Source organism: Bos mutus, chromosome 1 (genome assembly GCF_027580195.1).
Source record: "Bos mutus isolate GX-2022 chromosome 1, NWIPB_WYAK_1.1, whole genome shotgun sequence".
NCBI classification, from domain to species: Eukaryota; Metazoa; Chordata; class Mammalia; order Artiodactyla; family Bovidae; genus Bos; species Bos mutus.
In genome coordinates, this window is record NC_091617.1 from 9,030,250 (window position 1) to 9,056,379 (window position 26,130).

General features: G+C 39.5%; 1 protein-coding gene across 1 annotated transcript in view; it reads left to right on the forward strand.

Annotated features, from left to right (window-relative positions):
• The window catches only part of APP (amyloid beta precursor protein), a 312,665-nt gene that overhangs the window by 813 nt on the left and 285,722 nt on the right, over window positions 1-26,130 (forward strand).

Consider the following 26,130-nt stretch of genomic DNA (forward strand, 5'->3'; position numbering starts at 1 on the left):
CCTTCCTCTTCGCGGAGGCTCCCGAGGGCGACCCCAAGGAGGGTCGCGCACCACCCTCCGCGGGCAAACTTTGTGCCTCTCGGCGTCTCCCTTTTGTGTTAAGTTGCGAGAGATGGGAGGGGTCGGAGACCCACAACCACCTCGCACGTTCTCCAAGCCTAGACATCTAGGGCGTTCGCGCGCACCCTCGGATTCACCCGGAGAGGGAGAAGATCCCCGGGAACAAAAGCCGCGACACTCCGCCCTCGCCAGCCCCGGGGCGCGGTGGTCTGTGCGCCACCGAGCGTCCCGCCTGACTCCCTTCCCCGCGCTGCGAGTCCGTCCCGGAGGGGGCTGGGGCGCTGCTGAGGGACGCGCTGGCGGCGTCTCGGAACCCCTCATCTTCCCTCCTTCCCCCCATCACCTCCCAGGCTGGCTCATTCTTTTCTCGGTTGCAAAGTCCTTGGGGGAAAAATACGCGGAGAGTGCGGCGTGCGTCTGGAAAGGGCAGGGGCGGGTGGCGGGGCTGCACGAGTTCTCCCCTCCTGTGCATCAAAGGAGGCGTTTGTCAGATCGAGGCGCGGCCACTTCCCTGGCAGCGCTGGGCACTGTGATTTAGTTCCCCCCGGGGGGCGCGGGCTGCTGGGGAGGGTCCTCGGGGTCATTTTTTTTTTTAGGGTGCAGATAAAAGGCTGGAAATTGAGCGAAGATTAAGACGGAGAAGATGGCGCCTCTGCAGTGCAGCAAAGAAAAGCTGTGGAGGCTGCAGCCTGGGAAATCCACCCACCACTAGGTGTATATAACAAGTCTGCCCCATTCATCCAACTCTCCCAACATTCAGCTGACGCCTGTGCCAAATCACTGTTTTCCTTTTTATCTGAAGATGCTTAGAAGTTGTTTGCTTGACAGCTGGGGCAAAAAAGGTCGTAATTTTGCATCGTTTGGGTTCCCATTCGGTATTTTACCATTCGTCACCTCCTTCCCGTTTTTACCTCCAACTTTTCCCCTTCCTCATGGTAATTTCCCCCCAAAAAACAATTTCTGGACAGATGTTTTCCTGTAATTCCACTGAGACCGTACTGACTCTCACACCCGGACAGCGTTTTAGTCCCTAATTTACAAGGTCATTGAACTTTTTCCTCTTCTTTTACCTATGAGTGGCTCAAGAATCACCTCGGGGCTCGTTAAGGCAGATTGTTTTAAGAGTTGAAGAATTTGGTTATTCGGTTTTAAAAAATGCATTTAATTAAGGGAGCTAGGCTTTTTCCATTACTTAAAATTTACTCCTACAGTTATTTGTTTTCTCATTGTTTTATTACACGTTGAAAGACACAAATTAAGTAATTAAAAGCCTTTATAAGCTTTTGTCAAAAAGTAGATGTTTAAGTTTTTTGAGCAGTATATTTTTGTGTGTGAAAGAGGCAAATATGATTCAGATTTCTTTTTCAGCCTGTTTGATTACAGTTTTTGCTCTTCCATCTTTTTGGACATTTTCACTGGTTACTGTCACCTCCTTCAAAGGGTGGAGGTGAGATGCATATTAATTCATTTTGCAAAGCGTTAAGGTAGGCAGTTCACTCTGATGAGGTTTGAGGGGATTTCTGGAGCTAAGTCACTGTCCACTGAAAAGATGTTAATTATGACTTGACTGTCTTTTGTAGGGCTTAAAAAATAGGTCTGCTGCAGATGACTTGAGACAAGAAATGAATAAGGGCAATGATCACGGGATGGGGGGCGGGCTCGGCCTCTGGGAAAAGCATCATTACCGGAGCTGATGATTTTCCCTGGTACAGTGACAGAGTATGAGTTAAAAAGGCCCTGACATTTATTTCAACTGGCTTCCTCTTAAATTTTATTTTCCAGTATTGTGGGGTTTAACCTAATTCACAAGTATCTGCTTTGATTGTGGTGCTAATTCAGAGATTATAGATACCTACTCACACTGGTCAGAACAGCCCTAATGGTGGATGCCTGGGGTCACAGTCGTGAAGCTCAGATTTGATGGTGAGCTATAAGGAGTCACCATTTCTGGCTGACCAGTGGGAAGCCGTGATAACCATAGGGCACCCAAGCAGCTGTCTTGTCACCCTGTTGAGCAGAGGTACCTGATGGGCACTTGGGAGGCCATTAGTACTGCAGAGAAGTACTCCAGACAGAATAATGATCCCTGGTTCTGACTGGGGAAATAAAGAGAAACATACAACTAAATAGATCACAAGGTTAAATTAGGAATGATTGAAAAGAAAGGATGTGGTCCATTGGTCTGAAGGAAAATAAGACAGACTATACATAGAGAACAGATGTGATTGCTAAGGGTTAAGGGGAAGGTGGGGATTGGATTGGGAGTTTGGGACTGGCAGGTGCAACCTCTTATATACCCGGATGGATAAATAACAGGTCCTACAGTGTAGCACAGGGAATTATGTTCAATACCTTGTAATAAACCATATGGAAAAGAAAAAAAAGAAAAATGCGGAGGTAATCCTCATGAAAAAGGCTTTCTCCCTTTTGCTAGAGGGCCTCTGTTTTATGTTTATGGTGTTTTATGTTTATGATGTACTAGAGACTTCTGTGCAGATATTTGTATGAAGATGAAGGTGTCAGTCATTCTTGAAATAAGCAGAGCTATTACATACTTTTCCTGTGGCTGTTAAACTACCATTGAAGAGTATGGTAAAATTCAGTAGAAATCTACAGTCTCTTTCTGCACATTTGATCTAGGTGGGGATATGTATTACTTTATAGTTCTCTAATCTCTGCCTAGTTGTATCAGTTACAAATGCAAAGGTAAACCTTATACATGTACTTTATAAATAAAGCTCTAGGATGTAAGGTTTACTTTGACTTGCATACTGTATTCTCCTGTTCCCAGGAAGTTTGCAGAGTAAATAAGACAGGCACATGATTATAAAAGAAAACAGAAAATGTTAAGTACCAAGAGGAAAGTACTGATTAAGTGGTATACTGAGTAAAATATTAACAGTATAAACATCTGTATATAAGGAATAAAGGAACCATGGGATGAGATAATCCTCGAGAATTTCCTAATGATTCCTTTCCAGCCAGATTTGTATCTTAGGTTTGGGGAAGGGAGTTTAAGTCTTTGCATTTATAGTATCTGTTTACATACCTGTCTTGCGAGCACATACCCCTGAGGATGTGGGCAGAGCCAGTGTGGGATTTAATTTTCCTTGTGTCCCTATTTATTCATTAGGGCCATTTTAAGTTGAGTCTCTTGGGGCCAAGTTCTGGTCTGTACCTCTGAAGATAGCCTGGTGAACAAAAACCATCACTTGCTTCAGGAAGCTTCCAGTCTAGTGGGCAAGACAGAGGATAAACAAATCATCCTACATGTGTGCTCATGAACTGTGACAGATGGTGAGATGGATGGCAAAGGTGTAGGATACACTCTGGAGAGGAGTGCCTGCTCAGACGCTAAATCATGTCCGACTCTTTGCCACCCCATGGACTGTAGCACACCAGGCTCCTCTGTCCAGGGGATTTCTCAGGCAAGAGTACTGCAGTGGGTTGCCATCTCCTTCTCCCCGGGCTCTTCCTGACCCAGGGATCGAACCCAGGTCTCCTGCCTTGGCAGGCAGATTCTTTACTCCTGAGCCACGAGGGAGGCCCTGGAGAGGAATAGCAAATTCCAAATAAGGATTGAGGGGCCAAGAGCTCTGATGCAGCATCTTCATTAGAACCTTGACTGAAGAAGTGGGTACCCGATGAAAAAACTGATTCACTGGGCAGCAGCAAGGAGCATGGGGAAAATGTTTCTTTTGTTTTTTGATTCTTTTCCTGGTGCTTTTCTACCTTCATGTTCCACTTGACTATGAAATGGTTTTCTTTTCATAGTAGGACCTCACATACTTGTGGAAGTATTCCTCTATACATTCTTCCATATGGATGGGGTGGGAATTGATACTCACACCAGCTTCTGCAAATCCTTGGGGACGCTGTCACCCTGTGACTTAATGGTTCGTATCCAGATACACCCTCTTCAGTGGCTGGAGGAAGACAGGCTGGCAGGCGGAGGAGGCCAAAGTGATGGAATGAACAGACCCCCCGCCCTCCTGAATGAGTAGCAAGCTTAAGCCAGAAAAATGTATATTTCTTCATTTTCCTTGTATTTGTTAGTAAAAGGAAAGCAGATAGTACCTGAATCCTCAAACTGAATTTGGAAATGAAAACCAGGATGAAGGGGAAAATGTTATGTAACTATTTCTTCAGTTTAATGTGGATGCTTTAAGAAACAACCATTTCGGTGAAGACACTGATGTTTTCCTTTGAAAAAAGATCTCATGAATTTTCCTCTTCAGGTTAAAGGTGAATAGATATGCTTACTGTTACCTTTTTAGAAGTAGACATGTACCATAAACTGGATTCGAATGGACTGCTCTAGGAATAAAGTAATTCATTAGGAAAAAAAAACAGCCTGGATGTGTTTATGAACTAATAGATCTATGAAAAAGGGATTCTGAATAGTTAGAATGGGGTACAGAGGATTCAGTTTCATGTATGTATTCTTAGCTGAGATGGGAACTAAGAGGCTGTTTTACTTAGACTTATTTTGTGTGGCTACATTTGGATGAAGCATGAAATACAGATTTAGCTTGAGCATTTCTAGGATTATAGTATTTTATGGAAGAAGATAGTGGTTGAAATGAGCAAAATGAGAGGCTTTTAAAAGCCAGCTCTATGGAAAGTAGTGTAATCGTTCCTACATTTATAGCCTTGATTTTGATAACCAGTAGGATGTCAGGTCAGAAACTTAGTAGTGGAGTTTTTCATGTTTCCTAGGAAGGCAGCATTCCACATTGGTCAAGCTATTGATTGTGAGCTAACTCATACTTCAGTTTGTTCCTCTGCAAAATGGGGATAATACTTACGGTTGTTGAAGATTGAGTTAATATGTACGTAAAATGCTTGAAACAGTGAAAGCGTTAATGTTTATAGTTAAAGAGTTAATATATAACATGATGGCATCTTATAAGCACATGTTAGTTACAATTATTGTTTATGATGTTGATGATGATGTAAAATAAATACATTTAGTCCTATATATTGTTGAAAGTTAAAAAAATTTTATATGATGTTTCACCTACTGACCAATGCACTTACCAACCAGTTAAGACTGTATAGGAACTTGGCACTTTGTTCATGAGAAGAATGAATTAATTTGATTTAAATTTTAAAAAAGACATTGGAGATAAAATTTGTATCACAAATAAAATTAAAACATATACAAACTTATTAAATATTCATATTTATTTTGTGTTTTAGTTGGCTTTTTTGAAAAGCCCTAAAACAATTCATGCTTACAGAAAAACTTGAACAGTACAGAAATATGTAAAAAACATAAGCAGTTGTTACACAAATGAGTAAGACCTACTTTAAATGTGTGCACCCTGGCAGCTAGCTACACATGTCTGAAATTGAGTGAGTTTATATTCTGGCTTGATTATTAACTCAGCTGTTAGTTGACTGTCCGCTGTGTGCAGAGAGCTTTGAATAACTTGGTTTAATTCTCAGCATAACCTTCTCTAGAAAATGAATAAACCAGTTTGGCTAAGGAAGATATCAGATGCTAGCAAAAGAATTTTGGTCCTACCTAGACTGGAAGCTTTAAATAATTTTCACCAGAGGACAAGGAAACCTAAAAGCAAGACTGCCTGAGATGGCAACACTTCTGGAAGAAACCAACTTTCAAAATAAAATGAATTATGTTAATATTTCTCTATCTTTGTCACTCGGTCTTGTCCGACTCTTTGTGACCTCATGGACTGTAGCCCACAAGGCTCCTTGGTCCACGAAATTCTCCTGGCAAGAAGAGTGAAGTGGGTAGACGTTCCCGTCTCCAGGGGATCTTCCCGACCCAGGCAGTCAAACCCGCCTGCATTGCAGGCAGAGTCTTTACTTTCTGAGCCCCCAGGGAAGCCTGCTAAGTCGCTTCAGTCGTGTCCGACTCTGTGTGACCCCATAGACCGCAGCCCACCAGGCTCCCCCGTCCCTCAGATTCTCCAGGCAAGACCACTGGAGTGGGGTGCCATTTCCTTCTCCAGTGCATGAAAGTGAAAAGTGAAAGTGAAGTCGCTCCAGTCGTGTCCGACTCTTAGCGACACCATGGACTGCAGCCTACCAGGCTTCCCTGTCCATGGGATTTTCCAGGCAAGAGTACTGGAGTGGGGTGCCATTGCCTTCTCCGGATATTAATAGCTAAATGATGATAAATTCTATAGTGATCTACTATAAAACTTAGTAGTGACCTACTGCTTAATTAAAAGCATACTTTTTAAATCAGCACACTCTGCTCATTATAAAATGAAAGGTTTGCAATCCCAGTTTCAAAATTAGGCTGAAGATATTTAAGGATACCCCAAATTGGTGATACTGTGGTTAGGGTATGATCAACGTATTGAAGAATCAATAAGTGAAGTCCAAATGAGTTTATATGGTTTTTTTTTTCTTGTCACTACAATTCATGTATTTCTTTTATCACTGCCCCGCTGGACCAAAAAAGTGGGTTCAAGTAGGACTATGCAGTTATTGTAGCTATGTTTGAAATAAACATGCTTCTCAAGAGTAGATACAGTAAGGAATGAAAGTACCACAACCACATAAACAGGGTCTGTGAGCAGGGGGAGAGAGTAAGCAAGGTGAACTTTTCAGAAAAGGGAAAAGAACAACAAGCTTGTTTTATAGATGAGCAAATAGTAGAATTCTTAAGGTCTTATTAGTGATGAACCCCGGTGTTTGTATCTTCTCGTTTCCAGGTGGTCTTTCTCTCACGATTTATTTTTTCCTCCCTAGTTGAGATGGCATTTAGCTGAGAAATTTGATCAAGAAAAAAATTTTTTAATGATTTATTTTATTGATACGAAATTGTTCTTTGCTTGAGTCTCTTCCATGGAGAATCTAATAGTATGTTCCTATGTTTTCATTTTGCTTCCATAGAAATCTACACTGTATCCTTACTAAAGAATGTTTAAGGTATCCTTGGTGATCAAGACTGGTAAATTACTTTTCATCCTTGCTTCCCTGGTAGCTCAGCTGGTAAAGAATCTGCCTGCAATCCAGGAGACCCTGGTTTGATTCCTGAGTTGGGAAAATCCCCCTACTCCAGTATTCTTGGGAAGGATGCTTATAAGAATAAGAAATCTATATTCTATCAGGAAAAGTCATTTGCATAAAGTGAAGAAAATGTGTTGTTACTCTTGCTGATTTGTTAAATTTCAAAGCTTAAAAGATTGATATATTTTGACCCCAGAGTGACATTTTATGGGAATACAGACAAGAGGTTACCCTTGAGATACATTTGTCTACTTTAGGCCTGACCTCTTACCCTCAAGTGACCACTAACTCATTTGTTGTTTCTCCCGTCTGCATATGACTGGATTACGATGAAATTAACAGGACAACGTAGTCTTTACTTTCGTCAAAAATGAAGAAAATAGTAGTCCTGGTTGAGGTTTGGTTAGTCCAAAAAAGGACTTTTTGTATTTGTTCTTATCAATGGGACGGCTCTTCAAAAGCACAATTATTGTTTTGTTTTGTAATGGAATTAATAGGCACACATGATAAAGATAGATAACTGCTGTAGTAAACATATTGATTTTTTTCATCTTTCAAAAAAAATCCTTATCTACTTTGGAGATTGAGCCTTTAAAACTGATACAAACTTTTTGAAATCTTTGCTTAACTCTTCAGTGACTAACATAAAAACTTATAGGAAAAGCTGTATTTGAGAGCTAATATTTCTCATGCTGAAACTCTTAATTTCTTGTTATTTTTTTAGGCGAATAGTGTTGTCATTGCAGTGTTTTGGTTTGAAGATGTAAGTGATGAGTTTTTAAGAAACTTCCACAGAAACTTGCAAATATGTAGACTAACCATTCTAGGAATAATTTATTCTGATACATATTAGATGAATGAGCAACTTAAAATTAAAATCAGATTTTATAGAGAAGTTACTAGTGTATTTTCATGCATAGAAACTTAGGTTTTTATGAGCACAGCCAGAAAAGGAAAATTCACTCCTTCATTTAACCAGTATTTTTGAGGTCCCTGCCCTCACGGGAGTTTACGGTATAATGAGGGGTAGACAGAATAAATAGCGATGGAAGAATACAAAGTAGTAGAAAACTTGGAAAAAATTAAGTTGGGCAAGGATATCATCGGTGAATGCTAGGTGGAAATCTGCCATGAATGTGATATTTTATGTGGTACTATCAGGAAAGTTCTCTGACCCAAATGTAAACTTAGATATCTGGAGGAAAGAACTATTTATTCACTTTGGTGTAAAACCATAACCAGGAACAAGGATGTACTTTGGTGGTTAGATATTAAAAATAGAATAGTGGGGCAGAGAAGTTAATGTTAAACTTGATCACAAACTATTTCTGTAATTTGTTTCATAACTCACTGCAGTGCCTTACATCTAGTGTTTACTAAATACTTGACAAATTTTCTAAAGGAAGACTCTGGGAATTTTATACTGTAGTGATAATTATGTTTGACTCTTGACAGCTAGCTTCTCTTATGTTTAAAAAAGTTGTGAATAACACCTAACTACAAGTCTACAAAAAAAAATTAAGCCTTTTAAATAAGATTTACTCTTTCAGTCTTTCTAAAACATTTTATTGTGAAAAGGATATGAAATGCTGTCAGTAACTTCATTTGCTACTCTTTATTTCAGACATTCAGTTGACCCAGGGAAAACAATGCCTGTTCTTGAAATATTTCATCAATCCTCTGATTGACTGGGACATTTTCAGTTGAAGGTGCTTAGAAATGATTTTCTTTGATCAAGATAGTGAAATTTGAAGAGAAGACATTGTGTGTTGGAGTGAAATTGAGCGACCATCAAAATGAAAATTTCATTATAATTTGGCTTTTTGCAGTTTGCTTCTTTTTTTTTTTTTGCCATTTTACTGCTAATACTTGCCTTTTACATTAGTGTGAACTAGGATCAAAATTGGCCCTTTAAGAAAAAAATTAAAATTCTATTATTTCTACTCTCTTAAGGAATTGTACTTTTCAACTTCAAGGGCTTTAAGCCAATATCACTATATGCTACTAACTTGACAGGCACTGAAAATCTAATTGAGGTCATTATGATTAACTTTGTGTTTTACCAGGGTTTTCTCAGGGTTGTTTTTAATGTTTTGCTCTTACACCATGGAATCCAGAAAATTTCAATCCAATAAAAGTGAACTAAATTTTAAAACCCTGTAGTTGTTTTGTGCAGGGCAGATTCTTGGCTAATTGATAAGATGATTGAATAGTAAGGCAGCTTGTGTATTTCTGTTGGTGTGAGGAATTGTGAAAGGCTCCAGTTTCAAGAGAGTACATTTGTGACAAAACTGTAATTTTGGAATCACTGCATACTTGTTCAGTGAAGTATGCGGGGAGGGAATTCTCAGAGGGTGACCATGTGACTAGATGGCTCAAACAGTAGAAGCAAAAGCTACCTTAAGGTAGAGTTACCTTTAAACAGTGCAAGTCCCTGGAACTTGGGACTGAGTAATTAGTCAACAGGGCCATTCCAGACATCCTGGACAAAGATAATGAATAGGGAAGACTTTCTTAAATAAACAAGGTAGGAAGTAGACCCACCCAGTTCCCAAGAAATTCCTTTCCATGTCTGTATTTGCCATTTGAATATTTCACTTCACTTTCATGAGCCTGGACAAAGGTCAAATTTGTATCTTTGTGAATTTTCTGGGTGGTGCTGTAAAAGGATACAGATGGGAAGTATTCAGCTTCTTGGGAGTATTTTTTGTGTGTATGTTCTTAGTTGTATTTATTGCCTTCATAAATAGCCAATGAAGAGAAAAATATTTTAGCTTAAGTTTGTTTTTCTTTTCCTGGAGAAGAGAAAAAGACTTTGCTTAAAATATCCTCAGGGTTTATTGCCATTGTTAAATTGTTTATGCTTTTTAAGAAACCTTAAAACGTAACCTCCGTTGCTGGTTTGCTTAGTCATCTCAGAAATGTAACATGTGAAATGCTGACCCAGACAGTCGATTAATTCTTGTTAGCAGATGAGGGGAAAGTTTAATGCAGGATGTTTTGTCTCTATTTCAGATTTTCTCAGGGCGTTTGTGATTGACTTCTGGGCTTTTGGTAGCTCAGCTGGTAAAGAATCCGCCAGCAGTGCAGGAGACCCCGGTTCAATTCCTGAGTCAGGAAGATCCCAATCCCCTGGAGAAGGGAAGGGCTACTCACTCCAGTATTCTGGCCTGGAGAATTCCATGGACTACAGTCCATGGGATTGCAAAAGAGTCAGACACAACTGAGCGACTTTCACTTCACCTTCAGACATTTTGGGGCTTCTCAGTTGGTGCAATGGTAAAGAATCTACATGCCAATGCCATTTTCAATGACAGCTAAGTGGTGAGGTATTTTGTTCTATTTTTTTAAGTATGCCTGATATGGGCATGGGCTTAACAGGTGGTGCTAGTGGAAAAGAACCTGCCTGCCAATGCAGAAGACTGCAGAGATGCAGGTTTGATCCCTGGATGGGGAAGATCCCCTGGAGGAGGCAATGGCAACCCACTCCAGTATTCTTGCCTGGAAAATTCCATGGACAGAGGTGCTTGGTGGACTATAGTCCCTGGAGTCACAAAGAGTCAGACACAACTGAGCGTGCACACACACACACACACACACACACAGAGCAGGCATTTTACCAGCACTTCAAGGTTTATTTAAATTGCATCCTCATAGTTTGACATGTTGTACATGGTTCTGTCTTAAGGAAATGTCTAAAATATCCTGGTTTCTCAAAAACTACTCTTGGTTTCATTTTCTGCATTATTTCTTTCTGAACCCTTGGTTCTCTTTAAGTAGTTAAAAGCTTAGTTCAAGTTTGATCATCTTACATCTTGGTTTTCCTTTTATTTTTAGAGTGTCTAGCAAAGAAAATATTTTGTCTCATCACTTAAGAGACTGCCTTCTGAAATATAGTTGACAATTTGTAGTATCTGAAATAGTTGTTGGTTAATCATGAGAATCAGAAAGAGGAGCCAATATGTGTTTTAAATACATACATAAATCTCCCATCACCCTTGAAATTATACTTTTTCCCCCATAAAAAGAATGAGTAATAATTTATACCATGAAAGTTTGAAAATTTGTGTCAACTATATTAGCTGGAATTTGAAAATTAAGAAAGTCTTGTTTTTTTAATTTCTGAATAGTTTTATAATGGTCACATAGTTTATCTAAGTTGAGAAACTTTATTTTAAAACTTTATTATTTAAAATTTCCTCAACAGATATATAGTATTCTGAAATCTGTTCTGCTTTCATATATCTGCAAATATTGTTCTTAAATACTGGCCATGGTTTAAGCCCAGTCTGAAAAGCTTGTGCCTTTAGTTGGCTCTGGATTTCAGAGTTAGGGACTGTTGCTTGCTTTTAAACAATTGGTAGTTAATTTTATAGGCAGTTAGATGGATACTTTTGTTTCAGTTCAGTTCAGTTCATTCTCTCAGTCCTGTCCAACTCTTTGTGACCCCATGGACTGCAGCACACCAGGCCTCCCTGTCCATCACCAATTTCCAGAGTTCACTCAAACTCACGTCCGTGGAGTCAGTGATGCCATCCAATCATCTCATCCTCTGTCATCCCCTTCTCCTCCCACCTTCAATCTTTCCCAGCATCAGGGTTTTTCCAGTGAGTCAGTTCTTCGCATCAGGTGGCCAAAGTATTGGAGTTTCGGCTCCAACATCAGTCCTTCCAATGAATATTCAAGACTGATTTCCTTTAAGATTGACTGGTTGGATCTCCTTGCAGTCCAAGGGACTCTTAAGAGTCTTCTCCAACAGCACAGTTCAAAAGCATCAATTCTTTGGCACTCAGCTTTCTTTATAGTCCATCTCTCACATCCATACATGACTCCTGGAAAAACCATAGCTTTGACTAGATGGACCTTTATTGGCAAAGTAATGTCTCTGATTTTTAATATGCTGTCTAGGTTGGTCATAATTTTTCTTCCAAGAAGCAAGCATCTTTTAATTTCATGGCTGCAGTCACCATCTGCAGTGATTTTGGAGCCCAAGAAAATAAAGTCTGTCACTGTTTCCATTGTTTCCATCTATTTGCCATGAAGTGATGGGACCAGATGCCATGATCTTAGTTTTCGGAATGGTGAATTTTAAGCCAACTTTTTCACTCTCCTCTTTCACTTTCATCAAGAGGCTTTTTAGTTCTTCACTTTCTGCTGTAAGGATGGTGTCATCCGCATATCTGAAGTTATTGATATTTCTCCTGGCAATCTTGATTCCAGCTTGTGCTTCCTCCATACCAGCATTTCTCATGATGTACTCTGCATATAAGTTAAATAAGCAGGGTGACAATATACAGCCTTGATGTACTCCTTTCCTGATTTGGAACCAGTCTGTTGTTCCATGTCCAGTTCTAACTGTTGCTTTCTGACCTGCATACAGGCTTCTCGAGAGGCGGGTCAGGTGATCTGGTATTTCCATCTCTTTAAGATCTCTTAATTGCAAAAGTCCAAGAAAATTTTCTGAGAATATTCATTCTTGACTTACCCGAGTCTTACAAATATTTTATTGGTTTGGTTCATAATCTGCTGTATTGCTAAGTAAACAAACTCTATAGAAATGATCTCTGCTTCTTTGATCATTTAGAATACATTAATTAATACAGATTGCAAAAATCAGTGAAAAGTTTCTCATTAGGTGTCAGTGAAACATGCTTCACCCATGCAAGTTTAATTGTTCCTATTAAATTTGAATATGAGTTTTAAAAAGAAGATTGTGATCATCTTTATGAAGGAAACTCAATTATTACTTTAAATTTATATTCAGTTCAAAGGAAATGGAAAACAGTTGTGCCTCTATGAAGACACATCTATTTAAGATTATGCTTCAATCCTATAATCCTATAGCTGATAATTAAGATTTAGCCTTAGAGTAAATGAAGTGGTATTGATTATTTTCAGGCCCAATATTGTTTGCTATTGATTCATTGTTGGTGAGTAGAATAAGAAAACAAAAGCAAAACTTTAAAACAGAGGTTTGTAAATATTATCTGGAAATGATATGCCCCAGGTCCTAATAGTGAAGAACCAGGGAATGGCAACTTCCATTCAGATACCTTCCTGATGTCATTTCATCTCAAAATTCCTCTGGCCCTCCCTTACTGCCAGGCCTAACTCCAAAACAAAGCAGTTCAATAAAAGTATAACGGGACCACAGGTATAATTTAAAATGTTCTAGTGTCCACCTCAAATTCAAAAGAAACTGGCAAAAGTAGTGCATAACACTGAAAGAAAGCGAAAGTCGCTCAGTCGTGTCCAACTCTTTGCAACCCCTTGGACTATACAGTCCATGGAATTCTCCAGGCCAGAATACTGGAGTGGGTAGCCTTTCCCTTCTCCAGGGGATCTTCCCAACCCAGGGATCGAGCCCAGGTCTCCCACATTACAGGCAGATTCTTTACCAGCTGAGCCACAAGGGAAGCCCAAATTAGTGTATTGTACCTAATAAATGTAAAATATCATTTCCATATATGGTCAATATAAAAATTATTCATGAAATATATTACACTCTTTTTTCATTTTATGTCTTCAAAATTTTACCCATAGAATATAGTTTAAGTCCAACCAGCCACATTTCATGCAGTCAGTAGCCACATTGGCTGGTGGCTACCATATTGGACAGTGCAGCTGTAGAAGGGCCAACTCAATTTACGACTGTCTAGGAAAAGAATGGAGCAGATACTATCCATAGGACCTCCTTTCTATCCCCCCTTGTTAGATGAAGAAACTGGGATCTGATGATACTTAGTTGTCTGATAATCGCTTGAAAATTAATGGTCTGAGCCCTAATCCCTGTCCTGTGGTTTCTAATCTTTCTTCTTCATCCTGTTTCTTCCTTCTTCTTTTCTATTTTGCTGTGTCCATTTGAATATGTACTCATATTTGGTGGTTGCTGTCAACTAAATACTGAGCCAGGAGCTTTAAGAAAATCTGGCCCACTTGAGGAAGGCAAGGCTTGTGATCAAGACAACTCTTTGGGGGCAGGGTAAATAAAATTAGCAGGCATACTGAGAATCACTCAGTGGAATAGTAATGTGAGGTGATGCTGGGTCCAGCACTTAGTTTTGTTTTTTTGGTGTGGGCACTGCTGGAGTACAAGTTGGGTGGACCCTTTGGGACCCAGAGTATGTGACTCAGAACTCACTGAAATATCATCTGCCCACTGAAAGGAAAAGAGGTCAGCAAGGCATTATGTATTATGTACAGTTTGTTGTGTGTGTGAGGTCTGTTCCTGGAAACACTGGATTAAGTTTTCTTTTTTCTTCCCTTCTTTTGGAAAGCTGCCCATGTGTGTGCCAATAATTCTTATCCAGTTATATTTAAAGTATGATGTTTTTTGACAACTTAAGCCCAGTGGCATATAAAATAGTTGTTTTCCAAATGCAAGCATTGTGGAATGGTTACCCCACAGCATTGTGAGTTGGTAAAGACAGGGGATTGATGTACTTCTGGGATCATTGCTGTTAAGTATTTATTTTATGGTATGAAGAAGCTCCATGAGTGAACTTTTAAAGTTGGAAGTAGTTGTAAAATATTTATCAGCCTGGATATCGTAGATGGTGTGAGTGCTTTAAAGAGAGTTCACGTTTATTCAGTGACTTAGGCTTAGTGATTTTAGATATAGTGTTAACTTGACAATTTTTCTATTTAAATCTTAAGACTTTCCGTCTGTGGCTAGACTTTACCCACAAGGCGTAATTGATCTTTAAGTTAAGCATGTATTTTCTTCATATTGTGTGCAAAAATAATTGCACTTTGCAAAGGCTAATCTGTGGGACAATGCCTAGAGGATTCAGGGCTTGCAGGAATGAGCTAAAAGTAAAAGGGTATCTGAATCTCCTTTGGAGGTTGACTATTAAACTTAAAAAAATTTGTCTTTAAGCTTAAAAAGATCCACTTTTTTTTTTAAACACCAGTTTTCCATATATTTTTCATAATAAATATAACCAAGAGGTACAGAAGTTTAAAGCTTTAAACTGTTTGGGGGAATCATATTTTTTCAAATTATATATGTTAGATTGTTTTGAATTAGAAAAGTAGTACAATTTCATTGTAGGTTGTTGTCATCTTGTTCAGTCGCTCAGTCATGTCTGACTCTTTACGACCCCTTGAATTGCAGGCAGGCCAGGCTTTCCTGTGCTTCACTGTCTCCTGGAGTTTGCTCAAACTCATGTCCATTGAGTCAGCAATGGTGTCTAACTGTCTCATCTTCTGCTGTCCCCTTCTCCTCTTGACCTCAGTCTTTTCCCCACATCAGGGTCTTTTCTAATGAGTCAGTTCTTTGAATCAGGTGGCCAAAGGATTGGAGCTTCAGCATCAGTCAGGGTTGACTTTCCTTTAGGATTAACTGGTTTGATCTCCTTGCAGTCCAAGGGACTCTCAAGAGTCTTCTCCAACACCACAGTTCAAAAGCATTAATTCTTCAGCGCTCAGCTTTCTTTATGGTCCAACTCTCATATCCGTACATGACTGCTGGAAAAACCATAGCTTTGACTATACAGACCTTTGTTGGCAAAGTGATGTCTCTGCTTTTTAATGCACTGTCTAGGTTGGTTTGTTTGTCATGGCTTTTCCTCCAAGGAGCAAGTGTCTTTTAATTACATGGCTGCAGTCACTATCCACAGTGATTTTGGAGCCCAAGAAAATAAAATCTGTCACTGTTTCCACTTTTTCCTCATCTGTTTTCCATGAAGTGATGGGACTGGATGCCATGATCTGAGTTTTTTTGAATGTTGAGTTTTAAGCCAGCTTTTTCACTCTCCTCTTTCACCTTCATCAAAAGGCTCTTTAGTTCCTCTTCACTTTCTTCCATCAGAGTAGTATCATCTGCATATTTGAGGTTGTTGATATTTCCCCCAGCAATCTTGATTCCAGCTTGTGATTCATCCAGTCTGGCATTTCTCATGATGTACTCTGCATATAAGTTATATAAGCAGGGCAACAATATACAGCCTTGACGAACTGCTTTCTCAATTTTGAACAAGTCTATTATTTCACGTCCAGTTCTGACTGCTGTTCTTGACCTGCGTACAGGATTCTCAGGAGGCAGATGAGGTGGTCTGGCATTCTCATCTCTTTAAGAATTTTCCAACAGTTTGTTGTGATCGGCACAGTCAAAGGCTTTAAGGTAGTAAATAAAGCAGAAGTAGATATATTCCTGGAATTCCTTTGCTTTCTCTATGATCCAAGGGATGTTGGCAGTTTGGTCTCCGGTGCTTCTGCGTTTTCTAAATCTGTCTTGTACATCTGGAAGTTCTTGGTTCATGTACTGTTGAAGCCTAGCTTGAATGATTTTGAGCATTACCCTGCTAACATGTGAATTGTCCAGTAGTTTGAACATTCTTTGGTATTGTCCTTCTTTGGGACTGGAATGAAAAGACCTTTTCCAGGTTCCATTGTAGGTAACCTAGAGAAAATATAAAAACATGCATAATTCTACCACCTGTAAATGCCTGTTGTATTTCACGTTTTAAAGCATTTTTCAGATCATGCTGTAGGTTCCATTTTATATCCTGCATTTTATTCCTTAACATTAAATCTTCTGACATTATAAGTTCTTTGTAAATGTAGTGTCTAATGGATATATGAATCTGTTTAGGGCATCAGGAGCTATGTAATTGTGGACATGTGCTTTTCTTATTTGGCATTTCCAACCCGAGGTTAGGATGAAAGTAGTGATGTAGGGAGGGAGCTTGCGCCAAATACTTGTTAATATTTTAAGTATTTATTGAATGATTTAAATTGCTGCCCTCGAGTAGTGTTCAACACAGTGGTCCTTCAGCTGTAAATGACCTAAAGGAAAAGAGATGAGCAAGGACTGTAGAGATTAACAAGGATAAAGAAATAAAGGAAACCTGACCTCGTCATTCAAACAAGCAGTCCTCTTATTTAGTAGTTCCATGATCACTTTTGTAGAAAGAAGTTTGTAAGACGCTATTAATCCTGACAAGCAAATGTAGTCAGGGCTCGAATGTAGAAGTCAGTAAAATTGTGATTTCAGTTTCTAGAGCCCCTCATTAGGAGCTCTAATTAGGTAACGTGTTTACACAGATGTAAATAAAGTTTCCTCCTTTCATCTCCTTGGTGTTCAATTTGCTCCTCATTTTATGTGGTTGAAAAATAAGTTGGGCAAATAAGAAACATGTTTTCTGTCTATCTATCTGACTCTGCAGACCCAAAAATGAATATAAAAATATCTATAAAGGAATAAAAATCACGCTGATTAAAAAAAAAAAAAAAGTTGGGAAGATGTATTCCATGAAGTTCCCAAAGGTAAGAATCTTTAGCTACAAAAAAGAAGAAGATTTGATTTTAAATTTAAAAATGTGTGTGGTGAGGTGCCACTTCCATAGAACCCTGCCTAGGGCTGTGGAACACATTCAGCCAGACCCAGTATTAATCTTTGATTATTATCTGCTATTCACATCGACAATTACAGAATACTATATTTCATTTCATAGGTTTTTGGAGTAAGGATTATGTTGTTGGCTGAAATTGAATACTGTAAATAGGCAATAAATAAATGTTACCCCTGCGAGCCCAAACTTGTTTTTCTTTGTTTTGTCATATCTCCACAATTAACCGCTCTTTATTAAAATGATATATAGTCTCTCAGACCTAGTTATTTCTTTAGGGCTGTCTCTTCTATGAACCTCTTCTTATACTCCGTCTCCCTCAACTCATGTAAAAATGTTAACCAAACCAAATGTGTATGCTTTTTCTCCATTAATCTGTCTTTTGTCAGTTTAATTTGCACAGACCCAGGAACTAAACCTAACAGGGTAGAGAAAAAAGTGTTTTCCACTCCTACAAGTATTCAACTGGAGGAATAGTATTAATAAATGCAAAGGCTATGAGGTGTCTGAATAAGTCGGTGAATTGTTACAAATATCTCATGAATTATGTCTATAATTTATCAGTGATGGCTCACATTCTTGAATCATTTGTGAAACTAATGGTCAGTGTCTTCCATATTGAATTTACTCAGTGTTGGAGAAGAATGCATGTTTTAATCAAGAGGGATTTATGCAAGACGTTCTGTATTCTAAACATTTTTTAAAAGAGTTCTTTGAGTATATAATATTTCAGCTTTGCTTCTCTTTAAAAATGTAAGACGGGGAGAACTACTGTTCTACAGCTATTTCAGGTTTTTTGTTTTTGTTTCTAGCAAGCATTAGACATTTGGCAGTCAATCATGTCACACTGTTGTGATTTATTAGTTCTGGAATAAACACCTCTATTTCTGGCATAAGTAAAAATAGATGCTTTCTTGGCTTTTGCAATCATAATAAACAATTATCTAGCTCTTTCTATGAGCTGGGCACTGTTGGAAGGGCTTCTTATATAGTCAGCAGCTGCCCATGAGGGAGCTACTGCTAAGTCATCCCCTTTGAATGAAGTATCAGTGGGGAAGGAGCTTAGAAATGGACGAGGTTCAAGCCCTCTGCCTTCCCTGTCTGTATTCTTAACCACTTCCCTCGTCTGCCTCTGGCAAAATGGAGTAACGGATGGAGTTCAGCTGGTGTTTCCTCCTGGATTAGGCAGTTAGCTCCTCGAGGAAGTAGGCTAGGGTTACAGTGGCTGCTTGTTTGGAAATGTCTCATCTGTTGCACCTTCAGTTCCTGGCAGCATCTCCTCCTCCAGCCTCACGGGCAGGAACTTTTCTGAGCCCCGCTGTCTCTACATGGTGTCTTCTCCCCTTCTACATCCTCCCCTTCCATCTCAATCCCACCTCTTCCCTTTCAACCCCAAATAAGATTGTCCAGAGTGTAGACATTGGAGTCATTCCGACCTTGGATTTGAGTCACAACTCCTTCAATAGCAGGAAAATGACTTAACTTCCCTAAACCTAAATTTCCACATCTGCCGAGCTGGTCAGGAGGAAAAGCCAGTTAGGAATCAGGAACGAAGCATGGGACCTGACCCTATAGGAAGCCCTGAAAGAATAAATGGCTCTGGTTTCCATTTGAAGTCTCTTTGTAACTTCTCCTCTTTTTGGATCTTTTGCAAATATCCTTGATGGTCAAGTCAGCCCCACTTTACCCCATGACGATGCCAAGGCTGGGGAAGCGGCCCAGTGGCCCATGGCACTGCCCTGTTCAGCTTCACATTTCAGTGCTATCAGATAGCTGGAAGGCTGCATGTAGTATGTCACCATTTCGTTGATAATATTTCTGACATCTGAAAACAGGAATGACCTATTTTAACTCCTGCGTAAACTTGGATCACATTGTTCGAGTTGGAAGTGCTTGTGAACGCAGAAGAAAACCAAGTAGGAAAGGAAATGTCAAGCCTGCGTGTCCAGGATGCGACTCTCTCCCCTGTCCACTTTCCTGCCCCTCCCGGCCCTGCCCCTTCCTTGGCATATTCAGCAGTGACCTTGCAAAAGTGACAGCCTTGGCTGCTGGGACCAGCCGGAGGCAGCCACAAAATTCCTGGCTGCTTGCTTCCAAAGATCTCTGTTGTTCAGTTGCTCTGTCGTGTCCGACTCTGCAGCCCTGCAAACTGCAGCTCACCAGGCTTCCCTGTCCACTATCTCCCGGAGTTTGCTCAAACTCATGTTCATTGAGTCGGTGATGCCATCCAACCATCTTATTGTCTGTCGCCCCTTCTTCTCCTGCTCTGAATCTTTCCCTGCACCAGGGTCTTTTCCAAAGATCTCTCTTAACCCCTCTGAAAATGAAGAGATTGTCACATATCAAAGGGGACTGGACAGGAGATAATTGGGAGCTCTTTCTGGTGCACCTGTGGCTTCTAGCACCTGCAGCAGCTTCTGGGAATGGTAGTGCTCAGACTTTCGGAGAAGGCAGTGTCACCCCACTCAAGTACTCTTGCCTGCAAAATCCCATGGACGGAGGAGCCTGGTAGGATGCAGTCCATGGGATCGCAAAGAGTCGGACACGACTGAGCGACTTCACTTTCACTTTTCACTTTCATGCATTGGAGAAGGAAATGGCAACCCACTCCAGTGTTCTTGCCTGGAGAATCCCAGGGACGGGGGACCTGGTGGGCTGCCGCCTATGGGGTCGCACAGAGTCGGACACGACTGAAGCGACTTAGCAGCAGCAGCAGCAGTGCTCAGACTTTAGGTAGAATTAACTGAAATCCCTGGGGACCCGTTCATACGTCTCTCATACTGTGTATTAGAAATGTCTCCTTTTCTTCACATTTTACAGTGCACTTCTCATGTCATACAGACATCAGTTTCAGGGGAAAAAATCACAGCGCACTTTTGGTGGTTTCAGGTGACTCTTACATTTTATTAATTGACAATGTATGAATTGAATGAAGCAGCCTGTTTTTGTTTGGGGGAGGGTTATTATAGAATGGGAGTTAATCTGGATTGAGGAGGAATTGAGTTTTTCAAGACAATTCCAAGAGACTGCAGGGGTGTTTGATGTTTTGATTCTAGAAGGATATACATCCCCTCTTCTCCATTTCTTCCTTCTGACCTGGCAAATGTATGGCCCTATCAGATGTTAGTCTGTGCGATCCTGTTACATCTACATCCTGTAGCTGCAGTCAAGTGCTTTGAGGCTGACTTCACGTAGATTAGTTTAACAGTTGGTGTGTGAACGCAGATGCTCTCTGCTACTTATTTCTAATAAGTGGATCAAGCCATATAAAAAATATTTTTTCTCTTTAAGAAGTCACATCTTCCTATGAAGCCGTGGAGCAATCAACTAAAACTGAAATGCTTAAGACGAATATTACTTTATTGTATTTTAAGGTCTTTGACTGATTACGACACACTCCTCTATTGAATTTCTAGTCAGATGCTTATTTGTTAAAAATAAAGCTGGTATAAATGGTAGTGTTCAAATGTTATACCACTCTGTTTCTGCTGTTTAACCTTTCACAGTAGCTAAATAAATATTTTTTGCACTAAGAAAAGAATTAACATTTATGTGCTAGCCAAGTGAATTCAGAATCTGAATGCAAAGATGAGACTCCAGGTAGAAACATGAAAACATACTGATGTCAAAGAGAAACTCAAACTATACTGTGTTAGAGAAGCAGTTTTAGAGGGAGGGATATTTGTAAGTATAATAGGTACTTAGAAAATCACCAGGTAAAAACGGACAGAAAAATTCAGGAAATATGTAAAGATATAGAAATTAAAACTACATAGCATATGCAAAGACAGATCAAAAGGACAAAATGAAAGTCACATAAACTTGTCTGTAAATTGGAAATGAATTTAAGATAAAGGTGGTTTTGCACATCAGAGGGAGAAGAGATGGATTATTCAATAATGTTGTTGATTATCTGTCCATAGAGATTATTTACAGTTTCTGTAACAAAAGGTAAATTTCTATATTCTGCAAAGTGTTCTTACAAATCAATTACAATGACTGTACATGATCCAGACAACTATAGTTTGAAAACATACATGCACATCTGTGTTCATAGCAGCACTGTTATAGAATGGCCAATACATGGACTCAACCTACATATCCATCAACAAATAGGTAAAGAGGATGTGGTGTATATATGTATACAGTGGAATATTGTTGTTTAGTCACTAAGTCGTGGCTGACTCTTTTTGTGACCCCATGGCTTGTAACTCATCAGGCTCTTCTGTGCATGGGATTTCCCAGGCAAGAATACTAGAATGGGTTGCCATTTTCTTCTCCAGGGGATCTTCCTGACCCAAGGATAGAACCCACATCTCCTGCATTGTAGGTAGATTTTTTTCCCACTGAGCCACCAGGGAAGGCCCACAATGAAGTATTACCCAGCTATAAAATAAAGGAAATCATGCTATCTGCAGCTTCATGGATGGACCTAGAGATTATCGTGCTAAGTGAAGTTAAGTCAGAAAGACAATTCCATATGATATCACTTATGTGTAGGATATAAAATATGACAGAAATGAACTTTTGTACAAAACAAAAACAGACACAGAACAGACCTGTGGTTGCTGAAGGATGGGGAAAGAAAGGATTGGGAGTTTGAATTAGCAGATGCAAACTATTATATATAGGATGGATAAACAGCAAAGTCCTATTGTATAGCACAGGGAAGTATATTCAGTATCCTGTAATAAACCATAATGGAAAAGAATTATGAAAAGTATTACATATGAACCTCACAAGAGAACAAGGAACAAAACACTTGAAAGAACTTCTGTCAGTATTATGGAAAAAATTAAAACATATGCAAAAAAGAAAAGGGTGATGAACCCTAGGTATCTGTCACCCAGTCTCAAATTACAAATTTACTGCTAACTTTATTATCTATTATTATCTTGTTTTCTTGTAAACACATCCCCTCCTCATCCTCTTCTTCCTCACTGGGTTATTTTGAAATAAGTTCAGTGGTATAAATAAATAAATAATTTTATTTATACATATTTCATTATGAACCTCTGAAAGAATTGAAACGGACCCTCCCCTCCAAAAAGCAAAGAACTATTAATAAGTAATATTATTTAGGAAAAAAAATAGACATAGCTAATAAACCTATAAAGATATGCTAAATCTCATTAGTAGTCAAAGAAATGCAAATTAAAACAGTGAGATAAGTTGTGTGTTTTTTTTTTTTAACATTCTGATAGACAGAAAGCTAAAGACTTGCCAGAGTCAGGAACTATGTGACAAAACATATTTTCTCCTTCTGTCAATGCTACAAGAGCAGACATTCAATACTTTATGTGCACACCCCTTGATTTAGCAATTCTAGGAATTAGAACTATAGGATATTATATAAGTGCCCACAGATGAGGATGTTAGTGGAACATTATTTTATCACTTACATACGTTTTTTTCACTGTGTTGCACCAAACTGGAATATTATGCCATAAATGAAATATAGTATTAGGTAAGAAGAGAAATTTTCAGAAAGCAGGCATCATAAATTAAGGGAACTTTTATTTATAAAATAAAATTTAAGTGCATAGAACATATCTGAAATATTCAAGTAAATCTAACTAAACTTGCCTGTTGGTGATGAGATAGTGGAATGGAAGAGAAAGTAGTACATGTTTATTTATCACTTATCTTCTGTGATACTTGGATCTTCTTAACTATAAGCAGATGTTTTAGTGGGGTCCCGCCAAGATCGCATGTTGGATATATAACTCCTTGGTTCTGTCATTCCTGCTAGGTCATCAACCGGTTTCTAACAGTTGTTTCCTAAGACCTCCTTCCAGAGACAAGCCATCCTTTTCCATTAAAAAATATCTCTAATTTTATTTTGATGCAATTACTATTTCATAAAACCAGGTCATTTCAGTGAATTATATCTATTTTCATAGGTAAGTGATACTTATATATTGAGACTTGCTTTTAAAAGTATTGGAAGCATAAATTAGTTCAGTTCAGTCGCTCAGTTGTGTCTGACTCTTTGTGACACCATGGACTGCAGCATGCCAGGCCTCCCTGTCCATCACCAACTCCTGGAGTTCACCCAAACCCATGTCCATTGAGTCGGTGATGCCATCCAACCATCTCATCCTCTGCCGTCCCCTTCTCCTCCTGCCCTCAATCTTTCCCAGCATCAGGGTCTTTTCCAATGAGTCAACTTTTCACATGAGGTGGCCAAAGTATTGGGGCTTCAGCTTCAACATCAGTCCTTCCAATGAACACCCAGGACTGATCTCCTTCAGAATGGACTGGTTGGATCTCCTTGCAGTCCAAGGGACTCTCAAGAGTCTTCTCCAACACCACAGTTCAAAAGCATCCATTCTTCAGTGCTTAGCTTTCTTCACAGTCTAGCTCTCACATCCATACATGACCACAGGAAAAACCATAGCCTTGACTAGATGGACCTTTGTTGGCAAAGTAATGTCTCTGCTTTTGAGTATGCTATCTAGGTTGGTCACAACTTTCCTTCCAAGGAGTAAGTGTCTTTTAATTTCATGGCTACAGGCACTATCTCCGGTGATTTTGGAGCCCAAGAAAATAAAATCTGTCACTGTTTCCACTGTTTCCCCATCTATTTGCCATGAAGTGATAGCAACGGATGCCATGATCTTAGTTTTCTGAATGTTGAGCTTTAAGCCAACTTTTTCACTCTCCACTTTCACTTTCATCAAGAGGCTATTTAGTTCTTCTTCACTTTCTGCCATAAGGGTTGTGTCATCTGCATATCTGAGGTTACTGATATTTCTCCCGGCAATCTTGATTCCAACGCCCAGCGTTTCTCATGATGTACTCTGCATATAAATTAAATAAGCAGGGTGACAATATACAACCTTGACGTACTCCTTTCCCAATTTGGAACCAGTCCGTTGTTCCATGTCCAGTTCTAACTGTTGCTTCCTGACCTGCATATAGGTTTCTCAAGAGGCAGGTTTCTCAAGGGTCTGGTATTCCTATCTCTTTCAGAATTTTCCACAGTTTATTGTGATCCACACAGTTAAAGGCTTTGGCATAATCAATAAAGCAGAAATAGATGTTTTTCTGGAACTCTTCCTTTTTCCATGATCCAGTGCATGTTGGCAATTTGATCTTGGGTTCCTCTGCCTTTTCTAAAACCAGCTTGAACATCTGGAAGTTCACGGTTCACGTATTGCTGAAGCCTGGCTTGGAGAATTTTGGGGATTACTTTGCTAGCATGTAAGATGAGTGAAATTGTGCGGTAGGTTGAACATTCTTTGGCATTGCCTTTCTTTGGGATTGGAATGAAAACTGACCTTTTCCTGTCCCATGGCCACTGCTGAGTTCTCCAAATCTGCTGACATATTGAGTGCAGCACTTTCACAGCATCATCTTTTACTATTTGAAACAGCTCAACTGGAATTCTGTCACCTCTACTAGCTTTGTTTGTAGTGATGCTTCCTAAGGTCCACTTGACTTCACATTCCAGGATGTCTGGCTCTAGGTGAGTGATCACACCATCAAGATTATCTGGGTCATGAAGATCTTTTTTGTACAGTTCTCTGTGTATTCTTGCCACTTCTTAATATCTTCTGCTTCTATCAGGTCCATACCATTTCTGTCCTTATCGAGCCCATCTTTGCATGAAATGTTGCCTTGATATCTCTAATTTTGTTGAAGAGATCTCTAGTCTTTCCCATTCTGTTATTTTCCTCTATATCTTTGCACTGATCAATGAGGAAGGCTTTCTTATCTCTTCTTGCTATTCTTTGGAACTCTGCATTCAGATGGGTATATCTTTCCTTTTCTCCTTTGCTTTTCACTTCTCTTCTTTTCACAGATATTTGTAAGGCCTCCTCAGACAGCCATTTTGCTTTTCTTCATTTCTTTTTCTTGGGGATGGTCTTGATCCCTGTCTCCTGTATAATGTCACGAATCTCTGTCCAGAGTTCATCAGTCACTCTTATCAGATCTAGTCCCTTACATCTATTTCTCACTTCCACTGTATAGTCATAAGGGATTTGATTTAGATCATACCTGAATGGTCTAGTGGTTTTCCCTGCTTTCTTCCATTTAAGTCTGAATTTGGCAGTAAGGAGTTCATGATCTGAGCCACAGTCAGCTCCTGGTCTTGTTTTTGTTGACTGTATAGAGCTTCTCCATCTTTGGCTGCAAAGAATACAATCAATCTGATTTCAGTGTTGGCCATCTGGTGATGTCCACTGTAGAGTCTTCTCTTATGTTGTTGGAAGAGGGTGTTTGCTATGACCAGTGCATTCTCTTGGCAAAACTCTATTAGCCTTGCCCTGCTTCATTCTGTACTCCAAAGCCAAATTTGCCTGTTACTCCAGGTGTTTCTTGACTTCCTACTTTTGTATTCCAGTCCCCTATAATGAGAAGGACATCTTTTTGGGGTTTTATTCTAAAAGGTTTTGTAGGTCTTCATAGAATCGTCAAACTTCAGCTTCTTCAGCGTTACTGGTTGGGGCACAGACTTGGATTACTGTAATATTGAATGGTTTGACTTGAAAACAAACAGAGATCATTCTGTTGTTTTTGAGATTGCATCCAAGTGCTGCATTTCGGACTCTCCTGTTTACTGTGATGGCTACTCTATTTCCTCTAAGGGATTCCTGCCCACAGTAGTAGATGATAATGGTCATCTGAGTTAAATTCACCCATTCCTGTCCATTTTAGTTCACTGATTCCTAGAATGTTGACATTCACTCTTGCCATCTCCTGTTTGACCACTTCCAATTTG